This window comes from Aethalodelphis obliquidens, unplaced genomic scaffold (genome assembly GCF_003676395.1).
Source record: "Aethalodelphis obliquidens isolate GAN/ISIS:26980383/991018 unplaced genomic scaffold, ASM367639v1 scaffold3, whole genome shotgun sequence".
Taxonomy (NCBI): Eukaryota; Metazoa; Chordata; class Mammalia; order Artiodactyla; family Delphinidae; genus Aethalodelphis; species Aethalodelphis obliquidens.
The window spans coordinates 31085741-31102608 of record NW_020837947.1 but is presented as its reverse complement, the minus strand read 5'-3'; the positions used below and the strand labels follow the sequence as shown (position 1 = coordinate 31102608).

At 42.4% G+C, this 16868-nt stretch overlaps 1 protein-coding gene across 25 annotated transcripts in view; it reads right to left on the bottom strand.

The window, feature by feature from the left end:
* The window catches only part of EPB41L2 (erythrocyte membrane protein band 4.1 like 2), a 267535-nt gene extending 254097 nt beyond the window's left edge, over nt 1-13438 (bottom strand). For 18 of the 25 annotated variants that reach the window (XM_027086522.1, XM_027086469.1, XM_027086457.1 and 15 more), the window contains exons 1-2: nt 13352-13433; nt 6258-6347 (exon numbers count right to left, since the gene is read on the bottom strand). The gene's annotated coding sequence lies outside the window, so the exon portion shown is untranslated. Of the gene's footprint in view, nt 1-6257; nt 6348-12814; nt 12922-13351 lie in introns of those variants that run through there. The other 7 variants (XM_027086460.1, XM_027086475.1, XM_027086466.1 and 4 more) reach the window with 5 other exon arrangements.
* Between the last annotated feature and the right edge of the window lie 3430 nt (nt 13439-16868).

Sequence of the window (16868 nt, the reverse complement as noted above, 5' to 3'; positions counted from 1 at the left end):
ATGACCACAGTGCCACATTTGCTTTTCAAATACTTGTGAAAGCATTTGGCACCGTTTTCCAATAATCCCATAGGACTTTTCCACTTCCTTGTTTTTTCAATAGTATTTGAAAATGTTGACACATTTATTGAACTATTTTTGGAAGACCTAGCTCTGTCTACCTTCAGGGTTCAAGATACAAATATATAAAAGCTACAGGACAGCCCTCCCAGCTATAAAACTTGGCAGGCTTCCTAAGTTCTCCAAGAAAACTTCAATTGGCAAGTCCATTAACATCAAAAGAGGACACAGTAAAGGGAACAACTCTGGACACAGGGAGACCCTGGCCGTGCCTGAAGCTCCATTACTAAATTGCTCAATGGCTTTGAGTAAGTTTAACCCCTTCCTAACTCACTTTGCTTACCTGTCAGAACTCTGGTACAAAATTGGTTTAAGAATCGAATGATAAGATGTTCTGAGGACTTATTTTGAAAAGAATACCAAAAAATAAACTTGAAAAATAAAAACAGTGTTAATTTCTAAAAAAGAAAACTTAGAAGTCTATGCCACAGTCAGCATATACAGTTTTCTGTTGTTATCTATTAGGAGAAATCTTATTTTAAACCTGCCCAAAGTTTCTCAGAATTTAGTAATCAGACATACTTTATAATTTTGCCAAATCCAAACAGCTACTGTATTATTATTTACGTAATACTTATCCTTAAATCAAGTCACTTTAAAATACCTACTTCGGTCTTCCTTGGTGGCGCAGTGGTTGAGAGTCCGCCTGCCGATGCAGGGGACACGGGTTCGTGCCCCGGTCCGGGAGGATCCCACATGCCGCGGAGCGGCTGGGCCCGTGAGCCATGGCCGCTGAGCCTGCGCGTCCGGAGCCTGTGCTCCGCAACGGGAGAGGCCACAACAGTGAGAGGCCCGCGTACGGCAAAAAAAAAAAAAAAAAAAACTTACCTACTTTAGCCTTATACTAAGTAATATCAATGTAATCATAGTTTTGAAGTACTTGGATATTTTTCTGATGCACACGTATTTAACCATTAAAAGAAAAAGATTCATCTGTGCACCACCTCAAATCACTTTAACATCCCACCACATTTTGGGGAGATACTATTGTACTGATCTATTTGTCTATAACATCTTCTACACTAATGAATAGAGTATTTGAATTAATAAATCCCTAAAGCCCACTCGGCAACTTAACTGACACTAACCACATGCCCTCAGGAGCCCTGGGATCTTCCTAGAGCTTCTCAGACCTCACAGCCACTGCCTTATTCAGACCCTCCGTTTTTGTTTCACTTTCCCCAAAACTCATACACAAAAATTGCTAATGTGTGTATCTTTACATTAGTGTAAATCCCACTCTCTATTTATGCTCTAGTAATGAAATTTTTCACCCTTAAAGTATTAGCAGAATCCACATGAGTTCAAAGGTTCCTCTAATAACCAAAAGATATTCAAATAGTCAAAGAATATTCAAATTTATGTATGCCAATCGTAAGTCAGTCTAAAGACAGACAAACTAAGATACTCAGTAAACTCTAAAATAAGGTTGCCATTTCTGATACACATTCACCAAATTTGTTTTTATTGTGTATTTTTAAATCTAGTTCAAGTATATAAAATTTGTAAGTGTGTATACTGAACTAATCCTTCAAATATCACAAGAAAAAAATATAATACATTTTCTGAGCTCTTCCTAAGAAGCACTTTCTTATTCAGTCACATATCAGTCAACCACTCCCATCCACCCTAGATGTTAACTCAACCGCCTGACTTTTCTGTCTCTCTATATATACTGCTGAAGTTTGACTCAGCACTTGGCATGAGAAAAAGGACAATTTTATTATGGCTGCAGTTTTTACCAAATGTGAGTACCACAATAATCTTGGAAATTTATTTTTATCAGTTTAAAACCCTAAATCCAGTGGGTTGAACATGAGTTAATTTCTGCTCACTCCCAAAACCACACTAAAATGACAGAAAGAAAATTAAAGAAAAAAAGGTACTAACTCACAAAAAAAAAAAAAAAAAAAAAAGGGAGGGGACAGGCCAGCAGATGAGATATATCAACAGAATTTTAGAAGATGTAGAACAGATGTATAAAGTAACTGACTTAGCAGAACAGAGGAAGCCTAAACTTGCATTGCTATCTTGGTGGGGACCTACCAAAAACAATGTGATAGTTGGAGAAGGCTTGAGAGCCTTAGGAATTGGAAGTTCCAGAAACCTCTGAGGGTTGAGATGGGAGAGCAAGTTGAAGACAGGGACCTGTTGGAAATAAGGACACGTAACGTTTAAACCACACCCACACCCTCAACAAAACTTGGCAGCCAGAAGACAGGAAGTTCACTCTATAGCACTTGAAAAAGAAAGGCTCTGTGCTCAGAGGGCAAAGGTGAGGTTCTATACTGAAAACAGGGAGGTCCAGTCACTCAGTCAACAAATATTTACCTACTCTGCACCAGGCACTGTTCTAGGTACTGGAAATACTGAACAAAATACACAAAAAGATTTGCCTTCATGCAGCTTACATTCCAGCGAGGGGAGAGTCAATAAACAAAAAGTAAAATATAAGGATATCAGATTTCAGCAATACACAGTGCAGAAGTAAGAAGAGACAAGGAAGGGATTTAGGGCACCCTGGGGTAGGGGTGGGAGCAGAGTTGTACTTTCAAATAAATGATCACGGAAGCAAAGATCTGAAGGAGTTAAGGGAGTAAGGTATGTAGGTATCTGAGGGAAGAGCATTCCAGACAGAGAGAAAACAAGCGCAGGGGTACATCAAGATGGGCAGGACAGGAGAAACTATATACATGAAACAAGAAAAGGACATTATCAAAAAGAAAATTCATTAGCCTAGGAGTAGCTTCAAAAATAGGAAAGCAAAAAAGTTCAGTAGAGAGATTAGAAGAAAACTAATTGAAGAAATTTCCCGAAAAGAGAGAACAAAAGGACAAAGGGATGACATCAGAGAGAAAAAAGTAACAAACCCTAAGTCATGGCAGGAAATTCAACATCCAAATTAATAGAAGTTCCAGAAAGAACAGAGAACATAGAGGGAGTCATTATCATAGTGGAATATCTCTGAAAGACAAGAGTTTCCAAGCTAGAAGGGCCCACTGAGTGCTCAGCACAATGAATGAAAGACTCCCATACCATGGCACACCATCATGAAATTCAAAACAAGTTCAAAGATAAAATCCTGAAAACCTCTAAAGAAAACAAACTAGCTACATACACAGAATCAGAAATGGGAATCGAGTCAGTCTTTTCAACAGAACAGTGGGATGTGAAAATACAAGGGAGCAACGCCTTCAAAATTCGGTGGAACAGTAACCATTAACTTAGAATTCTATACCCAGCCAAACTATAAATGCAATCAAACTGAGAGTACGAAGAGGCATTTTAAGAGTGGGAAAGGTGCTTTCAGACATGCAAGGTCTCAAGAAATTCGCCTTCCATTTGCACTTTCTTGGGAAACTACTGGAGGATGCACTCATGTAAAGTAAGAGATAAGAAAGAGACACGAAGCCCAGGCACCCGGGAGCCCAGGAAGAGAGGAAAAGGGCAATTTCCAGAATACAGCTGCACAGCAGTTCTAGAAATAACCAGTCCAGGAAGGATGTCATTAATTAAAAAAAGAAAATGGTTTCCCATATAGTTTTCAACAAAGTTTAGAGCTAAATTAAGGGTAGGTACTAAGAAAACTATACAAATGAGGAAAAAAATAGGCAATTAACTTCAGGATAAAACAAAAAGTTGTAAAAGAAAGTATATGCAATCAAAGCACTATACACAGCTCAGCTGTTGCCTATATGTGCTGTGGAAGGAGAGAAGAGTGTGCATCTGTGCACAGGAAGAGGGAGTCTGTAAAGGAGGCTAACCCCAACCAAGGTAGAAAGTCAACAGCTATTATTGTCTAGAATAGCAAAAGCAAAAAAGCAAGAATATTGTGGTTTTAAACAAAACACATGGATAATAAAACCAAAAGAACTGAAAGCGGTTGCCTCTGAGGAGCAGAAATCTGTCATGAAGGGACATGAAAGGCGGGGTCTGCTGCTTTTCCTTATAATCCCTACACTATTACCTGACTTTCTATATCATATACTAGCACCCTGGGGAATACTATCTGCACTGTAAATGAAGTAGCAAAAAGTATAAAACTGCTTGAAAGATAAAAACTGAAAAGGAAGAAGGCACACATTTTATTTTGACGTGTTTTATACCCTGGGACATTTTTCTTACATTGAAACATCAGCCTGGAAACACTACACTAATGTGAAAAACAAGATGAAGGGCACTCGCCACTCCAGCTTGATTCAAGAATCACACAACTAACAGTAGTACTCTGCTTCACAGAGTACTTTACAAAAGAAACTAGGAGGCAGAAACCAGTTAGGAAAGCAAGCTTATCTTTTGTTAAGTTAGATACTGTAGATGCCAACAAATTCCTAAAATCTTCAAGTTCTACAGAGTAACAGCATCAAACAATTAAAAGCAATAATTCACCCTCCCCTGCAGAAGAAACAGAAGTTTTAGCAGCACACAAGCTGGGTGCCCTTGAGCAAATTATTCTGATTTTAAGTCTCAGTTTTTCATCTGTAAAATGAGCGTACCAGCTACTTCAAGGTGTTGCTGTAAGAAGGATTGCGGATATTAACATATAATATATAAAGCACCAACTACAGTAGCTGACTTATCATCTGTGCTCCAAAAGTTATTTTTCTTCCTTTTTCACCTGTTTATTAACAATGCTTCTGGCCTTATCAGATTATATACAATGAACCTAGAACAAAGCTGAGCCACTAGCGTAAAATCCACTTGTCCAGCACAGGTTAAAAAGAAGACAAAGAAGCTAATGGGACAGCACCTGAAGCCAGGATGAAGCCTGGCTTCATGGATGGAAAGCAAGCAAGAAGTGTCATATAGAAGCCTAAACCATGGAGGAACATTACAAAAGAAAAAAAAAGAAAGAAAAGAAAAACAGAAAGAAAATAAATTGAATTAGACCAATTTTCTAGCTCCAACTACTAATACAGAGGACAGAAGAACAGGTTAACTACACTAGAGGATTGAAATCAGCAAAATTCAGACTGCGAGAAACCAAACAGAGCAACTAATCAAGTTTCTTCAACATACAAACTACTGCAAGGAAAAATAAGAGATGAAGGGGAAATTAGAGCATATCAGTCTTTAAAGAAACACCAACCAAACAACCTAAACGGCAAAAGAATTTGAAAAAGAACAGTTACATGGGGCTTCCCTGGTGGCGCAGTGGTTGAGAGTCCGCCTGCCGATGCAGGGGACGCGGGTTCATGCCCTGGTCCGGGAAGATCCCACATGCCGCGGAGCGGCTGGGCCCGTGAGCCATGGCCGCTGAGCCTGCGCGTCCGGAGCCTGTGCTCCGCAACGGGAGAGGCCACAGCAGCGAGAGGCCCGCGTACCGCAAAAAAAAAAAAAAAAAAGAAAAAGAATAGTTACATATATATGTATAACTGAATCACTTTGCTGTACACCTGAAACTAACACAACATTGTTAACCAACTATACTCCAATATTAAATAAAAAGTCAAAAAAAAGATACACCAACCAATTATAACATGCAAATCTTAACTGGATCTGGACTCAAACAAACTTTTTCAAAAATTGATACTTGAGGTAATTGGAGATTTGAATATCAACAGCTGAATATTTGATGATATTAAGGAATTTTTAGTGTGATGGTGGTATTCCAATCATGTTTACAAAAGAGTTACCTTCTAGAGATACATACTAAAATATTAAATGATGAAATGAAAAAAAGTCCTCTAAAAAATCCAAATAACATACAAATAAGGTACAGCTATGGGCTGCAGTAGTGTAACACTAGGCTTCAGAGAACAAGGCAATCTGCTTTGAGAAGGAGTCACAAAGTCTGGGAGGAAACTAGAAAGAGCATTCTTTCCAAGTGTGACCGAGGGCCTACTGCATGCTGGGCTCCAGAAACCATGACTGACAGTGACCCAGAGGTCAGCCTTCACAAAGGGAGAGGTGGGAAATGACTGCTGGCCCTAGAGGTAGAAAAGCCCCACTGCCAGGAACACCTTATTGAAGGTCATATAGATTGAGTCCTTTTTGCATCTTCCAAATTGGTATTTAGTAAAAGAGATGCAAACTGGATAGTCTAGAGGAGCCATATATCTAATACGAATGAATGACAAGGTCCAGCACTAAGCCAGAAGGCAATGGGTGGGACTTCGGCAAAGTAGGAAGATGACCTGTGTGAGATGGGGCAGGAACTCCTCAGCGCTGCAACAAAGGAGCGTGGGCCCAGTGTGGCCAAGGTCCTCCAATTTTCCCAGAGAAACCTAAAAGAAAGATATTTCTGTGAAACCTCCTGATTTCTTAATGTTGTCAACTAATTTAAAATTAAAACACCCTGTTAGGGGAAAAATATGTCCGCAGATCTATTTCAGGTATGAAAAGATGTGCTGGATGTGAAAAGGTCACATTTTAATGTCACATGCAGAGACTTAAACACTATCAATAAAAATTCCACTAACAGCCTTCTTGCAGCAAGTTCACTGAAGCTGTAGAGAGAGGAAGTTATAATATAGCATATGCATACAAGTTTTACACTCCGAATCAGCTACCTCAGGCAACATAACAAAAAAGACTACCACCTCTCTGTGATGCTGAAATTAGATCCAGACAGTTTTGCCATCTATATGCTTTTTTGAGTACTGCCAAAAGCAGTGGATAGTTAAAAAAATTCTAGAGATACCATACTGAAATTGTTAAAAAGTGGTTTTAACTTGTGATCACCATAGGAAATTACAGTTTCATATCAAAGACTCTACTTCCACACAGATAATTATTCCTGACCACTGCGAAAAAAAAACTGCTTACCACATTTTCACAAGCAACCCACTAAGTCTTTTCTTAACCTAACAATTTCCACAGAAGCCAGGCACTACGTGAAGCATTTTATAAGCACTAGCTCATTTAATCCTCATCTAACTTTCTGAGGTAGGTTATGATTGTTCACCCCCATAGTGAAGATAAGGAAACTGAGGCCTTGAGAAATAATTTACCCAAGGTTCCACTGGCATAAGTAGCATTCTAACCAGCACCACAATGTGGACCTGTTACTGATTCCCTTCTAATTAATATTTCCATCCAAGAAATTTGTGAGGAAATAAAGACACATTAAGTTCAAGGTAAGAAAATACGAAGCCAATATTATATCAGAATTCAATTTAGGGCTTCCCTGGTGGCGCAGTGGTGGAGAGTCCACCTGCCGATGCAGGGGACACAGGTTCGTGCCCCGGTCCGGGAGAATCCCACATGCCGCGGAGTGGCTGGGCCCGTGAGCCATGGCCGCTGAGCCTGCGCGTCCGGAGCCTGTGCTCCACAACGGGAGAGGCCACAGCAGTGAGAGGCCCGCGTACCGCAAAAAAAAAAAAAAAAGAATTCAGTTTAACCTTGACAACTGGCTAAAATCGGACAACCAAAAGAATTGAAAGGAAATAAGCACAACAGTGGGGGCATGAAAGTGCAATGGGGTAACATGAAAAAAATAAAAAACAGAAAGTCTCGTAAGACTTCGATCCTCTAATCTCAAAAACTAGGAATAGAACTACATCAGCAGTTTTCAACGTTTTCTGTTTTTCAAAATTGCTCCCCCAAATCTCTCTCTCTCTCTCTCTCTCTCTCTCTCTCTCTCTCTCTCTCTCACACACACACACACACACACACACAGACACACACAGCCCACTTTACTTAACAGTCTCAGTCAGTTCATGAGCCCCTGAGGCCACCCTGGGCAACACCTTTCCCACTAACCCCACACTTCCCACCTCAAGGTCAAAAATCTAAACTAAATGATTTTCACCCTCCCTTCTGGTACCCTAGGTGGATGAATCAAGGGTGAAAAACGAGTAGACTATTTAGTAAAAAGAAAAGACCTAAGAATTATGGCAAAGTTTAAACTACATATTCATTTAGTATCTTCAGGATACTGGGATGTGTACATATATTGATAGAATATAGGAAACTCAAAAATATGATTAAATTCAGCGCTGCTGTTATCATGGTGGTAGGTCCAGCTGCAAATCTCATCAGGAGGTCTGGAAACCTGAATTCAGGGCTCGGAAAAAATGATTAGAGACTCGGTAACCAGACTTATGTGAAAAGTTTTTAAAATCACGATTTTCTTGGAAAAAGGCAATTAGAGGGTAACATAAGTCTTTTAAGTATTTGAAAATTCTTTCATGGAGGTAGATAAATAGGCCATAAAAAGCAAGAGAAAAGCAAGAGGAAACTGGCTTCCTGGTAAAAGCATGAATGATTTAAAGACAATGAACTTCCTAACTGACCCAGACAACAAGGTCCTACAGATGAACAAGTGACAAAATCACTTTAGAACTCTTTCCATGCCCTCTGGTTCTTAACCTGGAGAGAACTGAAACCATCCCCATGACGTTCAATTTAGTCACATATGTGAAGTGTCAGCTTGGCTACCTAAAGCAAACCTTACTTACGATAGTTCTCAGAGCAAATGAAAAGATAATTCTTATTCCTCAAATAAATTCCATATTACCATAAAGATTATTTGTGAGGCAATCTATAATGAATTTAGACCTTTACGGTTCTAATACACTAAAGTAAAAAAAAAAAAATGCAAAGAAGTATTGTGATATGAAAATATAGTTCTACTTTAAAAGTAACTAAGAATAGGAAATTAGTCCAAATGCAATCTTTGAAAAAAAGCAGAAGCAGTATGAATGCACCCATAAGCCACCTGAGGTCTACCCTATACTAAAGGGAAAGCGACATCACTTTAAAAAATGAGAAAACCACTAAAATTCTCATTAAAATCAATGTTATCCCCAAAACGAGATATTTAGGGAAATATAGATTATCTACCCTTCTAGACATGAAAAACATGCATCTAATAAACTCACATATATCAAGCCAACCACAAAACAAGGGGAAACAATAGCCAAGAGTAAGAAAAGCATATCACCTATATGAAATATAATCTACATGACATTTCTCCATGAAACAGTACCAGGTTCTACAAAGTTAACTCCAATTTTCAACGAATCCTAATTAAAAGCGGCTCCACTACATCATATAAAGTTTCAACAAATTGATTCATCAAATGTATTAAGTACACATAATGTTATAGGTACTTCACATAATTCTACATATGTATTCCCTCTCTCATACAAAAGTCACGTACTTTATAGAAAAAACTAAAAAAAAAATTAGTTATCACTATCTCAGTTATTTAAATCTGATATTAAAAATGATTTCTGGGACTTCCCTGGTGGTGCAGTGGTTAAGAATCTACCTGCCAATGCAGGGGACATGGGTTTGAGCTCTGGTCCAGGAAGATCCCACATGCCATGGAGCATCTAAGCCCATGCGCCACAACTACTGAGCCCACGTGCCACAACTACTGAAGCCCGCGCGCCTAGAGTCCGTGCTCCACAACGAGAGAAGCCACCGCAATGAGAAGCCTGCGCACCGCAATGAAGAGTAGCCCCTGCTCGCCGCAACTAGAGGAAGCTCGTGCGCAGCAACAAAGACCCAACGCAGCCAAAAATGAAATAAATAAATTTATTTTTTAAAAAATGATTTCTTTCTTTCTTTTTGGCTTACCTGTAACATCTAAATAACTGTAGTATTTACACTTGGAGGCCATTCCCCTCCAGTTAATGATAGATTTTAGTTTGGGGCACTGCTCAGCCAGAGTAATGATAGAAATCTTATGACTATTAGGTTGCTGGTTTGTGCCAAAAAATGGCATTCCCAAAGAATGCTCTGTCTGGAATCTGTGGGGGAATCATATACAAATCTTCTATTAACTCAGACCTTCCAAAGAGGCTGGAAATGTTTGTGTGTTGGGGGGAGGGCAAAAGGGCTGAGAGTGGATTTGCTGACTCCTAAAGGTCCAGCCCTGAGATTCCAAGATTCTATAAAAGGGCAGTAAATTAGTGTTTGGCTAGTATTTGCTGACTACTGAAGCCAGCACAAACATTTACTTGAGGCTTTTAAATGTGTAAGGGTACCCAGTGGTTAGGTACAGTAATTCTGAATCCGAAAAAAACAAACAAGGCCGCTGGAAATATTTCTAAATAAACGTGGGGTAGGGAGGTATTTCCCCCATATTTCCTTTGTTTTCCCCAAGTAAACAATACAGACTTTTAGAAATGCAAAATTTGATTCTCATCAGTATTGATCCCTATAAACTATTTTATTGCCTTATAAAAATACTAGCAATTCATACTTTTCCAAAATGTCTACACACAGCTTTTAAACAGGCTACTTCAGTTCAAAAAACAAAGAAAAAGGCCCATACTTCCCTGTGGAAACAGAAACAAAAGCAAATCTTCAAAAATATTTAGCTTTCTGCTATATAAAATATAAACCCCACATTCCTAAATAAAGTGGCAAAGATGGAACCTTTGTAGTTCTCTAGTCAGTTATATGAGAGTGGTGATTCAGGGCAAAACCCGACCTTAAACATAACTATACAATATTACTAAATTACAGAGTAATTTTACCAATAAATATTCTGGTTGAAGACTGCTTTGTCATCTTTGCAAGTATTTTTAGTTGAAAGCAAGTGGTTGGGAAGTCCACGTGCACACGGTTCAGATTTTTAAAAATCTATTTTTAAGATCTGGTGACTGGATAGGTTTTCTAAACTCAATCCTTTCAAACTGGTAATTTGGAAAGGGTAAACCACAAGACGGTTAGTTAGAAGCAAAGGACCTAACAAGCTCACCAACTCAGATCAGCACAAAACTAACTCAGAAACCTCCAAATCTAATGATGAGCCCAAACGGTCACTAAAGCCTATACATACACAAACTGTACTAAAAGCTACCTCTCCAGATACAGCAAGGGCTATGTGAATTCTCTTGTTTTATATTTCCATAGTTATTTTGGGGTGAGCCCTCTTCAGATTCGTCCCCTAAATCTGCAAATCTGCTTCTTTCTACTTGGAATTAAGTTTCAGATTTTAATATACATAACCAGCTGTATATTTACCCAGTTTAATATACGGACCCAGCTGAGAATATTCTACAACAATTTAGATTTTTTTACTGAAGTTAGTAATAATTTTACTGAAATTCGTTAAATGATATTTTTTTATCACTTTTAACCGTTTTAAGCAATCCCCATTCAATTTAGGTATCAAGAATCTGAAGTTGGGGGCTCAACTCATCCACATATTTTCTCTGGAAGGTCTAACTACTTTGACTAGAGATAAAAGATTAAAGCACTGTTATGACTAGGTCTTTCTTAAAGAGGGATGTTTCAAAAGGAAAGAAACTGTCCCCTCCCGTTAATCTAAATGAGCAGCCTCTTGTTCTCAGCAGTCCTTCTGCACACAAGACCACTACTGACTTCAGTGGGAATTCTGCCCAAGAAGTGAGGAAGACAGGATAAGATTAAATTAGCCCTAAATCCACGCCATTGTTCCAAGCCATTACCACTTGTACAGTTCTCCAATAACCTCTATAAAGTAGATATCTGAGGTTTGATGGTGATTCTCAAATTGAATTTTAGGACTGATCCCTGGAACTCTGACAGGTGACACAGCCTAACTCTTTAAAAGTTGTGTCAGCCTGATGGATGTATTGAGTTGGCCCTTATCACAATTCAAGATTGCATTGCAATGCAGCCCCATCAGTGGCTGCAACAGCAATCCAGTGATTTCTCACAGCAAAGAGCCCTCCAAACAGAAACCGAATAGGATTAAGTGCTATTCGTTTCCCAGTAAAACCTGTTCAAAGACTGGGAATTCTAAATCCCAGCTCCTGTGGCCAAGAAATTGACTCAGTTTCCCTCTAGTCCTAAATCCAGTGGGAAATGTGATAGGACACGGGCCAAAATTCTAATTCTCAATACAGTACTATAAATAGAGGATACAGAAATAATAGATTCCGGTGAGAAGAAAAAAACAATGGAAAAAATTAAAAGGTCACTGAATAAAAACGGAAGAATAAAGGAAAAACTGTTAAGATTCATTTTTTAAAAAAAGGTTAAATAACAGTAACAAGAACAAGACATCTAGCATACACGTGCCATTTCAGATGCAAGAAGTTCAAAAAACTGAGGAAAAGATGTGATTCAGAAAAGAGAAAATATATCCACAGGTCCTCTAGGTTCTACCTTCCCTCGCACCCCACCAGGGCTCTTAAAAACAGGCAGCGGTGGTGGTAATAAGGAATGCAATTTAAGGCGTCCTAGGTCAATAGGGAGGGCTCCACAGAGACACCCCCCCAAAAAAAATAATAGACTCTAGGCGAGAGCTCTTCTCACTTCACCAAAAAACCCTGACCTCAAGGGAGATGAGCGATCTAGGGAAGCATGATGACCGACGGCTTCCAGCAGACATCCCGGCTGCCGCAGGCAGCGTCTGGGGCTGGGGATTTAGACTCCGATTCCAACCCTGCTTTTTCTGTTCTGTTCTCCCGGTCCTTGCCCTGCAGCTCAACTAACAACCCTCCCAACTCTCTGTCCTCAAATCTAGAGGAGAAAAATAAGCCATGGGTGGTGAGATGGCCTGAGTGCCGGGACTGCACGGATCAGAGAGCAAAAAGTGCGCTTCTCTCCGAATCGGCCAGGTCGCACCCGTCCTGCGGGACAGAGCGAGCGGCGGCGGGGGACGCGCACCGTGCTTGGGGCTGACGCGACCCTCGCCCGGCTCCACGCAGCGCCCACGCGCGCGGCCGGCCGAGGGACGCGCGGCGTCCTCGCCTGCGTTTCCTCTCCCAAAATCATCCGCCAGAAAGGCGACGCCGCCGCCGCGTACCTCAAGCCCCCGCGCTCATCTCCAAGAGTCGAAGGAAGACGGCCGCTCCGAACTGGGACAGGCTCGCGCGCCGCGGCCCGCGCCCAGGATGGAGCCGGATCCCTCCTGCAGCCGCTCCGCGGGGCCCGGGACGTGTGACCCTGAGCCCACCGCACCCCCGCGGGGCCGGTGCAGTCCTCACCAGGCCCCCACCTCTCCCGGCGCCGACGAGACGCGGCCCTGGCTCCCGAGAAGGGAGAAGTGGGGGACCGCAGTGGAGCGGGGAAGCAGGGATCCGGCCTGGAGCAACAACAGGACCCGGTCCCCGGGGCGGGAACGAGTAGGAGAGAAGACAGGGAGTCGCAGAAAACCCCAAAGCCGGCAGCCCTCCCCCTCCTGGTGGAACCGTCCCGCCACCGCTTCCTGCCCAGGATCAGCTTCCCAGCTGCAGTCTCAGGAAAAATCCGAGACGCCCCTGCAGCTCCGCAGGGACCAGACGCTCTGCCCGGGATACCCCGCCCCCGGCCCGCCATTCCGCAGCTCCGCACACCTCCTTACCCGGACGCCGCACTCAGGAGCTCGCTCGCCGCAGGGACCCGTCCAGCTTCAGCGCCAGCCGCCGGCCGCAACACCCGCCCCCTCCCTCCCGTAGGTTTCAAATTGAAATTCCCTGGCTGAGGCCGTCAGAGGACTCCGCGCGCCAGCCCCGCCCCCTCGCGGCGGAAGCCCCTCCCGCGCCCCCGCCGGACGCGCACCGGGTGCGGAAACCCCCGCGGGCTGCGACACGCCCCCTGTGCCCAGGCCACGCCCCCGCGCCAGCCAGGGCGACCCTTCCCTAGGGATTCGCTGCGCGCCCGGGCCGGGTACCCTGCGCTGGAAGGACTCGTCTCGCCCGCCCGGGCCGGGTACCCTGCGCTGGAAGGACTCGTCTCGCCCTCGGAGCTGCCCTGGATAATGAGTGCTCATGCCTGTGTGCAAGCCTTTGTTACCCGCGAATCCCGATCTTAAATGCCCTTTTATCAACTTTCAAAAGTTATTTCTTCAAAGTGAATCCATTGACTAAACCTTTACCCCAGGCTAGGCCCTGTTGATACAGAAATAAGGAAAACTAGATTCTCCTCAGTCTAGAGTGGAAGAAGTGCTTTCACAGAGAGGGCAGTGGCGGGGAACCGTTTATTCTTCCTGTGGGAGGGACAGGAGGGATTGGGGAAGCCCACTGGAGGAGGGGCTTTTATGCTGAACCCAAAGTGTGGGTAGGATCTCGAGGCGGGGGCCTGGGAGGATTGCAGCGCAGGATGTGGCTGAAGGCTGGAAACCTAGGTTCAGGCCGATTGTGGAAAGACACATACACACACAAAAGATACCTCCCCGTTCTTTTGTATAATTAGATCGCCTTCTTTCAGATTCTACTTATTTCTTCTTTTCTGAACCTTGGCATGTCAAACAGGCTGTCCAAGTCATTGCCTGTAGCATCTGGCACACATGTACCTCCTGTCCTTTGCCCCCTCGCACCTCGACGGAGGTCTTTAGAGACTGCACCTCGGCCAAAGTCTTCTTTTCTTTCCTAAACAGAGCCTTTTCTAAAATTAACAATGTCAAATCAAACCTCAGTTACAATGCCTTCCGTACGTATGATATTTTCAGTTAACAAAGCACATTAACGTATTTTATCATTTGATCCTCACAGGAACTTTATGAAAAAGGCAGAGCAAGTATTATCTTCATTACATCAAAGAGAAAAGTAAGAGTCAGGAAGATGAGTTACTTGCTAAGGTCCTGCCAGGGAATAATAAAAATAATAAAAGCTAACATTTACTATGTCCTTTATGTGCCAGGCATTGTTCCCAGTCCCACACATGAGTTAACTTACTTAATGCCCCCAATGCTAAGCAGCCAAGTAAAACTCAATAAGGTGTGTTAACTACTATAGAGGTATGTTAACTATAGAGGTATGTTAACTACTATAGAGGGGAAGTCTGACTGGAAAGCAGTTCTGGTAAAGAAGACCTGGGAATATTACAAGACAATACTATTACAAAGTTAAAGGCAGATTTACAATGAAATTATTCCTTGAAACTACACAGGCCTTGAAACTATATGCATAATTTTATTACTTTTTTAAAAGAATCCCTAAAGTTACATAAGGTTTAGGGCCTACAGAACCTTGATCTACCTGTGATGAAACCCCTTTAAAATGTTAATGCGATATAATAACATAAATGTAGGCATAATTTATAAAACATAATGTCCTTATCATAGGAAATTATATCCCTACTATATCCTCTGTTGAAGTCTGCAAATCACTTCTGTACACCACCTTTTAGGAGGAATATCGACAAGCTAAATTATACTCGTAGATGGGTGACCTTGATAATGTGGGAGCCAGCAAGACTTAGCCTAAAGAGATAGATGATTAAAAGTGATGGAAAGGTTGTTATCAAATATCTAAAGGCTATCGTATGGAAGAATTATACTCTGTGTTGGACACAGCCTTACTTGGCCCCAACATTTCAATGGAATGGAGCAGATTCAGTGAAGACCTAGCAGGAACTGAAGGTAGGAAAATCAAATACTAGGACCTATAAGGAAGTGAAGAAAACAGATGGAACATGGTACTATACAGATGTCAGTAAACAACAGGTGGTAGTCCAGGCAAGCAAATCTTAACAGGGCAAGAAGAGGGGACTGGACAGACAGCAGGACAAAGTCCTGAACAGGTGACATCCAGAGACGTAGGCAGGCTGGAACACGGGCTGCCTGGACAAGGCCAGAACATTAATCCCTAGGAATAAAAACTGATAAGAGCAAGTCTGGGTCTTCCCATTAGACAGACTGGACTAACAGACTGACACTGAGAACAAGACAGGAATAGATACCAGACCTGAGATTCACCACATCCAAGGTTAGCATCACAGCCTTAATCCTGGGCACCATCTGCAAGCAAAGCCAGCCTGGTAATTTGGATTGTAAATTCACCCAGGACTTCCTAGTGGTGTTACTTACCAACTCACTCACACAGGCATGCTCCTAAGGAATCTTTATCTCACTATACCAGTGATTCATTCTTTTATCTTTGTGACTTCTGGGTGCCAAGGCCAACCAGGTGGAAGTATCTGGGTGGCTCTAGATTGAGAACCTGCTCACAGGTTCTTGCCTGAGAACAGGCAAGAAGACCTGGCAATGCCCTCGCATGCTGTCTGATGGAAGCAATCTCAATCTTCCCTGTGAACGCACGCGTCCCAGTTCCACTGCCAGAAGCAACAAAGACACCATGCAAATACCAAGAGGAGTCACTCCATCACCTGGCCACTCACTGGAGCAGTTTCAGTTACCTGTGGCTGCATAACTCCAAAATTTAACGACAACAATTTTATTGCTTCCGATTCTGTGGGGCAGGCATTCAAGCAGGGCTCAGCAGGATGGCTCGTCTCTGCTCCATGTGGTGTCAGCTTGGGAGGCTCAACCGTGAATTAAGGATCCAAGATGGGCTCACTCCCATGTGCTGCCTGTCACCTGAGGAGCCTGATTTCTCCTCTATATGGACTCTCATCTTCCAGGGCCTCTCTCTTTCTATGCGGCGTCTTAGCTGGATAACCCAGACTTCTTTACATGGCCTCTGGCCTCTGAGAAGGTATAAACAAAAGCTACAAGGCCTTTCAGGCCTAGGCCCACAAGTCCTACAGCATCACATATGCCCCATTCTGTTGGTCAAAGCAAGTCAGAGAACCAGCCCCAATTCAAGGAGAGGGATCATAGACTTCACCTCTTGATAGGAGGAGTGGAATGTGTGTGCAGTGATAGAAAGAGTTGTTGGCAGCCATCTTGGTAAACAATTTACCACGGAAGCTGGGTTTTTCTAGTCTAGTATTTGAGTCTGCCCTCAAGCAACCCTTCTCCTTTCCATCTACAGTAAAATCTTCCACTGGTTTTTCCTCGAAAGTATCACAAGGCCCCTTTTCCATCTGAGTCACACTGAGTGATGATAATCTCCTTTTGAAAGGCCACGCCCAACTATTGCTAATGCTGCACGTGAGCATCTCAAGCCTGAAGTAGTCCTTCAATCATAGTTGGAGCT